This window comes from Aotus nancymaae, unplaced genomic scaffold (assembly GCF_030222135.1).
Source record: "Aotus nancymaae isolate 86718 unplaced genomic scaffold, 86718_ANA_hifiasm-v0.15.2.pri h1tg000036l, whole genome shotgun sequence".
In the NCBI taxonomy this organism is placed as follows: Eukaryota; Metazoa; Chordata; class Mammalia; order Primates; family Aotidae; genus Aotus; species Aotus nancymaae.
Genome location: NW_026988450.1, coordinates 50,872,694 through 50,884,549, shown reverse-complemented (window position 1 = coordinate 50,884,549; position 11,856 = coordinate 50,872,694). Strand labels below are relative to the sequence as shown.

The following is an 11,856-nucleotide window of genomic DNA, read 5'->3' as shown; positions in this document are numbered from 1 at the left end:
AAATAAGCGTTCATTGCAGAGTCCTGGCAAAAAGCTTGAGGGAGACCTGGGGCTCATCTCATGTTTCTGAGGCTCCCAGTGATACTGTCATACTAGCCCACACTTGCCCTTTAGAAATTCATTAACATTTTAGCTGTTTTCTTATTCCTGCATTCATGATGGCTGCCTCTTCCTACCGTGCCATGCCAAAGGGGACAGTTTGTGTGACCCCTTTCACCTTGGAAGGATGTCACTCTTGGTAAACTTAGTTCATTTGGTTGCCTTGTGTCCTTAGCTCTCTAATGGGCTCAATGCAAGTATGATTTTGTTGATGATGAAGCTTTTCTTGTTGTTAGGATGAGAGTGATGTTCTCCATGGTTTTCTGTATCTTACATGGATGTAGAACTGTGTTGCAACTTTTTAAGAGTCACTGGTTTGAAGAAAAATCTTGGTTGTAAATACAATTGCCATTCAAAAATGAATGGAAACTGAATCAAAAGAAGGCAATAAAACTACAGTCTAAAACTAAATAGGAAATCTGAGAGGACTTAAATTTTATTCTTTTCTTCAGTTGGCTGTGTTTGGCAGTTTTCTTTGTTCCTTCTCAGGAAATACATGGCTACAATGGCAGGAATATCGCAATAGAATAGCTTTATTCTGAGGTCTAGGGTAAAGGAGAGAGGAAGATTGGCTTCTCCCTGCCATAAATACCTTCAAGACAGGGTGATGAGAAAGGGAGAAAAATGAAAAAAATCCAAAAATGAGACAATAGAATGGGCATTCTGGAGAAGTTTACAGATTCTCAGAAGAGGGATATACAATTAAAGATCCTAAAGAAGGACTACTGATGTCTATGGTGTCAAGAAGTGCATCATTCTAATTCCAGAACTTACTGATATCCTAGCCATCTCGGGAGCATCACCTCAAGTTTCAGCTTGGATATATTAATCATCTACATCCTTGCTATTGCTATTCGAGGGGTGGTCCAGAGGCCAGCAGCATCTGCACGCACTGAGATCTTGTTAGAAATGGAGAATCACAGGTTCCATCTCAGACCTGATGAATCAGAATCTGCATTTCAACAAGATCCCTGAGTGATTCTTGTGTACTAGAATGTTTAGGATGCACTAGATGTGGTGTTTTACATAATCATGGTTTCTATGTTTTTTGTAGTCGACTTTGTATTTGAGATTAAAATCTTTCAAAATAAAAAAAATTAAGGCATTTAAATGCATTTTCTGGTTAAATTATCAATTTAATTATTGATACACTTATTTAAAACTTATTATTTTTCAACATTGTTTTTGAGTTTTGTGCTCCTAGCATTTAAAAACATTAACTCTTTTTTGTATCAGGGATTTTTCTGGTGCTTTCTCTCAGAGGTTTTTTTTAAGACCTATTGCTATGATCTGAACATTTTTATAACCCCCAGAATTCATATGTTGAAACCCAACCCCTAAAGAGATGGTTTTAAGAGGTGAGAGTCTTTGGGAGGTAATTAGATTATGAAAGTGGGGCCCTCATGAATGGAATTAATGCCCTAATAAAAGAAACTGGTGGGAATTTTGCCCCTTTCATCATATGAGGATATAGCAAGAAGGCACCATCTATAAATCAGGAAGAGGACCCTCACCAGTTGGTGAATCTGCTGGCTCTTGAATCTGAGACTTCCCAGCCTCCAGAACTGTGAGCAATAAATGTTGCTTACAAGCCACAAAATCTATGGTATTTTATTATAGCAGCCCAAATGGACAGAGACCCACATGAAGCCTGCTTCCTAGGGCAATTCTGCCCTCTCCATGTTGGTTTTAACTTAAGCGGGTTCCTGCATAAAGTTGCTATTGATGCTTCAAAAACCTGGCCCACAGGGTTGTAGCAAGGACCTGTTCCTCTGACAAGGTTCTTGCTGAGAGCTCTCAACTTTTTAATCTTCCCAACTTTGAGTATCTTGTTATTCAGTGAAAGGAGTGTGCTGCCAAAATTCTAGTTTTTTCAACTCTTGATAAAGGTTAATTTTACATTTATCCAAATTCTTAAGCTGTTCTCTTTCCTTTAATTCCATAGAAAATGCTAGCCATGATTTCTTGATTATAGCACCTGCTTTCCTTTTGTCTTTCCTTTTGTTTTTTGACTCAAGTATTTTAAACTCATTCCTTTCCCTGCTTAGGGAGATACATGAAGTCAAAACATTCTGGCAACATCATTAATTTTTTTTTAACTTATCTCGTTCAGTTTGGGACCATTACCTATGTGTTCCAAGCAGGGATCCAGAGGAGGAAACAAGGCCGTGCCACCCCGTGGAGTCAGGCCAGGTAAAGAGTTGTTCTGGTTGCCCTGGTCGGTGAATTCTGCCATAATCTCAATGATAACCCTTAGCTGCAAAGGAGGCTGAGAAATGTGTCTTTAAGTTGGGCATGTTCTTTCTGCAAAAGCAACTGTGGTTTGGCTTGCTGTGGATGGAGAACTAAATGCAGACATCAGACCAACAGGGAGCTAAATAGTAGTAGTATGACCAGTGCTGCTATATTGGAGAATGAGCTTAAATTATAAACAGGTTCATCTATGATGAAGCCTCCTATTACTTTGATTGCTGAAATCTTTCATGGAAAAGAGAAATACATGCTGCTGAGATCATAGGGATGTACCTAGCCCACCATGCACTTACCCACTCTCAGTCTCAGCAATTCAGTTCACTCCCTTGAGGAAGCATGGAGGGATATAGTGAGGTGGGAGAACCATCTTCTAGTAGTTTCAAGAAGATAAACAGTTTTGTTTTATGTGCCCAGGGAGGAATGTTGAGAAGTAGAGAATGCTTTTTCTTCTAATAATTATGTATCTATATGTGTGGGGGTATGTATACGTGTGTGTGTGTGTGTGTGTGTGTGTGTGTGTGTGTGTGTGAGTGACAGAGAGACTGAGCATGCAGGCGTATGTGTGTATGTATAAAAATACCTGACTGTTTTATATTATTACATATTGTGGCAACCGTGTTATATTAGTTGCTTTATATGTTTTTTCAACTCTTGCTATTAATGACCTCGCAGTGTGGTGATCTGCTATGGAAGCTGAGAGAAGGGAAAATTCATGTGTGTTTTGCAGTCGTGAAGCCCTTTTAAAGGAGATGGGCATGAACTGCTTATAGATCTTAAAGAATGGGTAGACTTGTTTCAGGTAAAGAGGAAGGGTGACTCAGGGTAAAGAAACAGCAAGGACCACAGCCACTAGGCCTTCAGCTGCTTCAGAAGCTCACTGCAAGATTCATCATTAGAACCATCTGCATTGCTTCACAAGAAACAAACCAACAAGCAAACGCAGATGACTGGGCAGTAGCTCCTGTGATTACACATCCTGCTACTCCCCGCACTAGGGGAGGGTTTGAGGCAGGTGCTCTTGGTGTGTAGCAGGCTCTGGCCTCTCCTTGTGTCCTTGTCGTCTTTGATTCCTGAGGTAATGCTGATTTGGAAACGCTTAGCAACTAGCCCGGCTCCCTACCCGAGGCTCAGCCCAGGAGTTGGAGTTGACAGCTAATTGTCGCCACTGATTGCTTTGCTGACAGTGCTCTGTGGCTATTTTGGTTTTTCTTGAGAGTTCCTTAATTAGAGAAAATGACATCGTGTGCTGTCCAATCAGTTGCTTGTTAGATATTATTACATTTGTAGGAGAATCAGGCAACATTCGGGCTTGTTCCTGCCAAGCTGGTATTAGGTTCGTGACCTGCAGCACAGTTTGCTTGGCAAAGCTGCAGTGCCCACACAGCTGAGACTAGTTTGCCGCTGACTCAAGGGAAGAGCATTCTGCATTCCCAGTGTGGACTCAAAGTACCCAGGACTCCCTCGGGGCAATGTAGCTTTGCCCACTGAAACTTTACACCTCACAGTAGCCATTACCTTGACTTTCTTCTCTCTGAAATGAGATATTTTAGGATTCCTTTGATATTTGCCTTTCTGACTAACATGGAAAGACCCTTTTGTTTTTCCATGGGAGAGATACAAATATGACCTGAAGATGAGTTTCAATTTGGTGAAGCTTTAAATGTGGTTTCTCATACAGTATAGTAAGAGCTCGCTATACTGCTTTACCTAACAGGAAGGATGATCTTAAATTAGAAAATATTTTGAGTTATAAAATAAATGTGAAGAGTTTTACAACTCTAAAATCCACAGAATAGCTTTTATAAGCTGATTTTTAGGTGTAGTCTCTTTTGAGGCTATGTTTTGGAATTATTTTGGAATACACATACCTACTTTATTTATTTACACATAAACTAGGAAGGAAAGTTTGATACGTAAGATTGTCAAATGAGTACTGACCCTCCTAGTTCCTTATTTCTGGCATTAATTCATTGCATGAAAGATATATTAAGCCTTCAGGAGGTACCCTTGGGCTTAACAAAGAAGTATGAGACACAGTTTCTGTCCTCAAGAAACTTACATCCTAACTGGGAAGTTAACATTCTTAAATGAGACCTCATGACTTCCTTGAAGGGATTTATAAGGTTGTGTAGCTTTTCTCCTGGAGTTATCAGTGTTGGAACAGACAGTAAAGAATGCAGGATTGATCCGGGGTTGAAAAGATAAGAGGTTAAGAATATTGAGGATCTGTGGAGAGTTCATAAGGTTCTCAGATTGGGTACAGAAAGAAGGAATACCAAGGTGTGTCTGTGTCTGTGTCGGCAGAGTAGGGGTTGAACATAGAGAAAGTGGTTAATGCATATGGTGGATGGGTAGAAGCTGAAGAGGACTCCATAAGGTCAAGAAAGAAATGGAGAGTGGGTAAGGGTCAAGAGAGATCAAACAATGTCTCTTGTCCATGTTTCCTGTGGGTCTGTCTTTGCCTTCTCAAACACATGGTAAAAAAGGGACCAGACATGACATTTCTCTTGTGTATTTTTCCCTGAAGAAAAATTCACGGCTCATTCATGGGATCTGTGAAGATCATTTGGTTGAAATTATCAACTTTCTTGCACATATATAGAAATGATTAAGATGCTCATTTGTTTGTGTGTATGGTGACCTCCAAAGTGTTTCCTGATGCAATCTTATGTGGTATAAACACATCCACATACACAATGATGACAAAGAGGAAGTCCCCATCACCTGATAATTGTTCATTACTTTCAAGTAAAGGGAAATTATTATCTCCAGGGGATGTCAGAGAGACCCACATGCTGGAGGTGATGTGCCTTACCAGCAAAGCCAAAGTTTCTGTTCCTTCCCACAGGCTGACAGCTCTCCTTTTACTCTTCCTGGGTTTTCAGGCTAAGTGCATTTGAAGGCCCCATAAACAACTTAAACTTCTTTCTGATCCTGTTACTGTTTCCCTGCTCAACACTCAGCTTATTCTCATGTTCATATTTAACCAATATAATCCTCGTGAAAGACTTTTACAGTTGAAGTCGCAGCAAAAACTAGAGAATAAAATTTTGATTAAAAAACTAAATTTAAAAAGCTCAGACTTTATGATGTCATAATTACTCTGTTTTCTCGGATGTTGTATAATTGCTGATCCCTGCGCGCCACACCTGTTGGAGGTAGCAACTATCTGGGGCCAGTGGCAAGGGTGGTAAAGGAATTTACCAAGACGGTTGTAGGTTAAAAAAAAAAAAAAAAAAAGGCAGATTTGTTAGAGAAAGTATGAAAATATATCGCAAGGATGCAATGGGCAGCATGCAGAGAAGGGAATGTCTACAAAGAGGCAGAGGTTGGAGGGAAGTTTTGTAGCATCTTGCTGGAGGGGGCTACATGTTTGTGATTAGCTGTTTCTCAGAACAGTTGGTCATTGCTCTCCTCATTGTGGGGCCCTCCCCAACGTGGGGTCCCTTCCTCATGGTTGCTTATTTACCTCATCAGGACTCCACAACACCCACTGTAAGTCCCTTGATACAGTGTCTTACATTCATCTTGGCTACCCGAGTGCTGCCCAGTACCGTTGGACACAGTGGAGCCTTACAATTGTCTGTGCCTCTGAAGGGAATGTGTCTCGTGTCCAGCTCAAACATACCAGCAGTGCCTATTATAAGAGCTTTTTTCCTCAGGTAGCATTTTAAAATTCCTTAAGCTGTATCCCAGACATGAAAGACTTGACCTGAATCATGTGGTTACCATGGCATCTAAAGAGAACCTTTAGAAGCTTATCGATTTTTCCAGACAGAAAGATGGTAAATTGCTCCAACAGAACATTTTCTACCTTGCAGGCTGAGAATAAAAACTATATTTATCTGAAACAGCAAATCTGATCTTCAAAACTTCTCTCAAGCATAATCTTTTATGAGCTATTTGCTGAAAACTGCTTACCAGTTTTTGTGCTCCAGTACTGACTTGTAGCAGCTTTCTTTCATCTCTGACCTGGAAGCTTCTTTTCAAATAAAATAAAAATATGAAGGACCCCAGCTAAGAAATCCCTTCAAATTTCAGAGAAGAGTCTAACTACCCTTATTCAGGGAGACTGAAGCAAAAACAGGTCTACCCTGAATAAAATGGCAGATCCACTTTCTGCGCAGGCAACCTCTCCCCTTCTGACACAGTTCTTTGATGTTAATCTAATTTTCATTAATTGCTAACTCTAAAGCAACAGAGCTTAAATCTTTGAAGGGACTGCTTTTCATACAATCTTATTGTCTGAAATTTGTGCTTAATAGAAAGGTCATTGGACCACCAGCTTTTTGCCTTAGAGTTAGTAGGCAGGGACTAAGTCGTTAATTTCTATTGCTTGACATTTCTATAACACTTGGCAGTATTCAAAACACTTTTATACCCGTTGTTATTTGACCCACAATGGAGTAACAACGCTGTGAGGCAGAGACAGATATTTTTTTAAATTACCCCTCTTCACTTTTTTTTTTGGATTAGGGGAATTAGGTGGCACCAGGGATTTGAACCGTGCTACCAGAGTAGGGTGGTCCATCTTCTCTGAGTATCGCCAGAATTTCTAATCGCGATGGTCGTCCCCTCCCTAGAGGAGCTGGACTCCCTCAGGTAGAGAGACCTGCAGAACTTAGCCAGGAGTCTGGGTCTCTGGGCCAACCTGAGGGCAGACAAGTTGTTAAAAGCCTTGAAAGGCCACATTAATCGTGAGGCAAGAAAAGGAAATGAGAATCAGGATGAAAGTCAAACTTCCGCATTCTCTTGTGATAAGACTGAGATACAGATCAGCAGCCAGGAAGAAGCCGAGGGAGAGCCAATTGGCCATGCCACCAAAACAAGGAGAAGGCGCAAGACTGTCTGTGTGGACCCTGACTCCCAGCAGGATCATTCAGAGATAAAAATAGGTGATCCCACTGAATTCCAGAATCATGAAAAGCAGGAAAGCCAGGATCTCAGAGCTACTGCAAAAGTTTCTTCTCCAGATGAGCACCAAGGAGCTGAGAATGCTGTTTCTTCAGGAAAATGTGGAATAAATGGTAACAAAGATTCAAAGATACTTTCAGAAAGAAAGAAATCTCTCTACACAGATGAGTTATCCAAACCTGGAAAAAATAAAAGAACTGCAATCACCACTCCAAACTTTAAGAAGCTTCATGAAGCTCATTTTAAGGAAATGGAGTCCATTGATCAATATATTAAAAGGAAAAAGAAACATTTTGAAGAACACAATTCCATCAGTGAACTGAAGCAGCAGCCCATCAATAAGGGAGGAGTCATGACTCCAGTACCGCCAAAAGGAAGACTCTCTGTGGCTTCTACTCCCATCAGCCAATGACGCTCGCAAGGCCAGTCTTATGGCCCTGCAAGTTAGAGTACCTTGGGTCTGAAGGGGTCACTCAAGCGCTCTGCTATCTCTGCAGCTGAAACAAGTGTGAGGTTTTCAGCTGCTACTAAAGATAATGAGCATAAATGTTCACTGACCAAGACTCCAGCCAGAAGGTCTGCACATGTGACCATGTCTGGGAATACCCCAAAAGGCGAGGCATGCTCGGGACACAAAGACCACCAAGAGGAATTCTGCTGCTGCTATTACCCCATTCAAGTTGACAACTGAGGCAATGCAGGCTTCAGTCTCTAATAAGAAACCAGTGTTTGATCTTAAAGCAAGTTTGTCTCGTCCCCTCAACTATGAACCACACAAAGGAAAGCTAAAACCATGGGGGCAATCTAAAGAAAATAATTCTCTGAATGGACATGTCAACAGAATTAACTTCCACAAGGAAACTTACAGACAACCCTGTCTCCAGACAAAGGAAGAGCATCAGAAAAAACGTGAACAAGAACGAAAGGAGAAGAAAGCAAAGGTTTTGGGAGTGCGCAGGGGTGTCATTTTGGCTGAAGATTAGTAATTTTTAACATCTTGTAAATATTCCTGTATTCTGAACTCTTTTTCCTTTTGTGAATTTTTTGTTGTCTTCCCCACTTTAGTCACGAGACCTTTTTCTGCTAACTGTTCGAATTCTATGTCGTGTCCATTGGTTCTTCATGTGCTACGATCTCTGAAAAGATGTTATCACCTTAAAGCTCAAATTCTTTGGGATGGTTTTTGCTAACATCCCTGTACAACTCAGTTTTCTAATGAGACCCATTCTGAGATTCTGGTCCTAGATTTTTAACATCAAGTTCCCCCTGCTGGTTCTAGTATGAACAGAACTGCAGTCTTCTGCTAGGCAATAGCATTTACCTTTTGGCAGCTAGTTATACAAGCTTCAGTAGAAATTGAACAATAACAAGAATAGGGTAAGCTGGGGTAGAAAGGCCACCTCTTCACTCTCTAGTCTATAGAATATAGTACCCTTTATGAAATGGGGCCAAATGGTTTGGTCATGACATCAATATTTTATCTAGGTGAAATTGTTAAGGCTCATATCCACCTTTGTTCAAATAGCGTCCTGTAATTGCCATCTGTCACTCACTATTTTTGCAAAAATAAAACTCATATAACTAAAAAAAACCATGTTTTATCCTTTAAAAACTATTTTGAACTTTACCTTTCAGTTTGACTTAGTGCAATGTTTTAGAAGCCGTCTTCAAAGAATAAAACACTACATGCATGTGGCTTATTGGTGAACATGATTTTTATTAACATTTATATATAATTTATTAGGTAATATGATCAGATAATAGGATCTCCATATAATAAAGAATCTTTGTCATCAAAAAAATTTTTTTATTCTATTTTTTAATAGAACAAGAAGTTTATTACTCCCACTCAGTAGTTCCTGGGGCTTTGATGTTAAGTCATACATAATTTGAGAAATACCAGGAATCTTCTTAATCTCAGTGACCGTCTTTAACACCACCTCTATAGGGATCTCATTGCCAGGTGTTGCAGGTATACCCGTCATGAAGTCACTAGTAATAAAGGTTCGAATAACCACAGATCTCTGGCATGAAGGCTGCTTTTGAAGTGGGTCCTGATCAAAATGTAATAGTGTCGAAATCACCGGCATCTGGCTGATTTTCCCAGCATACCCAGACTCCCTGAGGATGTTATGGGCCTTAAAATCAGCTTGGTGTAAAGTACTGAGCACACCTGTTGTAAAGAAAGTGGGAGTAACATCTGTAGGAGGTTCTTTAACTGGTGGGTCAAATATATAAACAACTCTGTTAACGTTGTGACACATGCGAGGTATAAACTTAGCCAGAAAAATAAGAGATTCCCAGTCAGGTTCATCTTTACTGGAGATTCCGCACACTTTTTTTTTTTTTTGGGCTATAAAAATGTTTTATTAGGCCAAACTACTTACTATAAAAATGCTTTAAAATGCAGCAGGAGGAGATGTAAAGACTCAAAGAAGTGTGTAGTGACAATGGCTATCAGAGCACACTAAAGAATCCACACTGTTTCCCCCCTTTACCTAGAAAAGGAAGCTTCTAGGCTACCTCCTTCTCCTCAGCTATGGAGTCTTGGTATTGCTGGTATTCCAATACCAGGTCATTAAGGTTGCTCTCGGCCTTGGTGAACTCCATCTCATCCATGCCCTCTCCCGTGTACCAGTGCAGGAAGGCCTTGCACCTGAACATAGCTGTAAACTGTTCGGAGACTCGTTTGAAGAGCTCTTGGATGGCTGTGTTGTTACCGATGTAGGTGGCTGACATTTTTAGCCCCCGGGGTGGGATGTCACAGACAGCTGTTTTCACGTTGTGAGGGAGCCACTCAGCAAAGTAGCTGCTGTTCTTGTTCTGAATATTGAATATTTGCTCATCCACCTCCCTCATGGACATGCGACCTCTGAAAATGGCAGCCACCTTAGGTAGCGGCCATGACGGGGGTCACAGGTGGCCATCATATTCATAGCATCAAACAGCTGTTGGGTGAACCCAGCCACGGTCAGGGCCCGGTACTGCTGGCTGGCCTGACTGGTCAGCGGGGCAAAGCCAGGCATGAAGAAGTGCAGCCAGGGAAATGGAACCATGTTCACGCCCAGCTTCTGCAGGTCAGCATTCAGCTGGCCCAGGAAGCAAAGGCACGTGGTGACCCTAGTCATGGCAGCAGACACCAGGTGATTCAGGTCACCGTAGGTGGGTGTGGTCAGTTTTAAGGCCCTGGAACAGATATTATAGAGTGCTTCATTATCGATGCAGAACATCTCGTCTGCATTTTCTATGAGCTGGTGGATGGAGCAAGTGGCATTGTAGGGCTCCACCACGGTGTCTGACACCTTGGGCGAGGACGGGACGCTGAATGTGTTTATGATCCTGTCTGGATACTTCTCCCGAATTTTGCCCATGAGAAGGGTATCTATCCTAGACCCAGTCCCCCCACCCAGGGAGTGGGTCAGCTGGAAACCCTGCAGGCAATCACAGCTCTCAGCCTCTTTTCTCAAAACATCCATCACTGACTCCATCAGCTCTGCGCCTTCTGTGTAGTACCCCTTGGCCCAGTTGTTCCCGGCCCCAAACTGACCAAAGATGAAGTTGTCTGATCTGAAGATCTGCCGAAAGGGCCCTGAGCGCAGAGTCCACGGTGCCCGGCTCCAGATCCATGAGCACAGCGCGGGCCATATACCTGCCACCAATGGCCTCGTTGCAGTACACATTGATGCGCTCCAGCTGCAGGTCACTGTCCCCGTGGTAGGCTCCAGCAGAGTCGATGCCATGTTCATCAGAGATCACCTCCCAGAACTTTGCGCCGATCTGGTTCCCGCACTGTCCGGTTTGCGTGAGTGCGATCTCCCTCGTGGCCAAGGCGGGACTAGGGCAGTAGGAGAAACGCGAGGAGGAGGAGCAATCACACAATTTTTGCCTTTCTGCGCAGGCAGCCTCTCCCCTTCTGACACAGTTCTTTGATGTTAATCTAATTTTCATTAATTGCTAACTCTAAAGCAACAGAGCTTAAATCTTTGAAAGGACCGCTTTTCATATAATCTTACTGTCTGAAATTTGTGCTTAGTAGAAAGGTCATTGGACCACCAGCTTTTTGCCTTCGAGTTAGTAGGTAGGGATTGTCTAAGTCGTTAACTTCTATTGCTTGACATTTCTATAACACTTGGCAGTATTCAAAACACTTTTATACCCGTTGTTATTTGACCCACAATGGAGTAACAGCGCCCTGAGGCAGAGAGACAGATATTTTTTAAAATTACCCCCTTCACTTTTTTTTTTTTTTAATTAGGGGATTGAAGGTGTAAGAGAGGCAAAACTTTTCCTTTTCCCTTTTAGGATTTTTTTTTTTTTTTTTTTTTTTTTGTGGGGAGACGGGTGGTGACTGGACCTGGGTATTAAGATAAACAGGAAAAATCCATATTTATTTAATGCAAATTTTATGTGGCATGGGGGCCCTTAGAAGGAAATGAAGACCCAAAGAAGCAGTTAGAATCCGTTTCTTCTACACTGAATTGCACAAAGAGTAGTAAATTGTGAAGCGGTGTCAAGGCAAAGGGGCTTGGTCTAGGGCAGTTAATTGGGTAAAGAAACTACTAGGAAAATACAGGTGAGTTTATCAAGGTT

The 11,856-nt window shown here is 41.7% G+C and overlaps 2 pseudogenes; one reads left to right on the top strand and one right to left on the bottom strand.

The window, feature by feature from the left end:
* The first annotated feature begins 6,916 nt into the window (after nt 1-6,916).
* Nucleotides 6,917-8,249, top strand: LOC105719675 (nucleolar and spindle-associated protein 1-like; annotated as a pseudogene).
* Nucleotides 8,250-8,255: 6 nt separating this feature from the next.
* LOC105719641 (tubulin beta-8 chain-like) lies at nt 8,256-11,214 on the bottom strand (annotated as a pseudogene).
* Nucleotides 11,215-11,856: the final 642 nt, after the last annotated feature.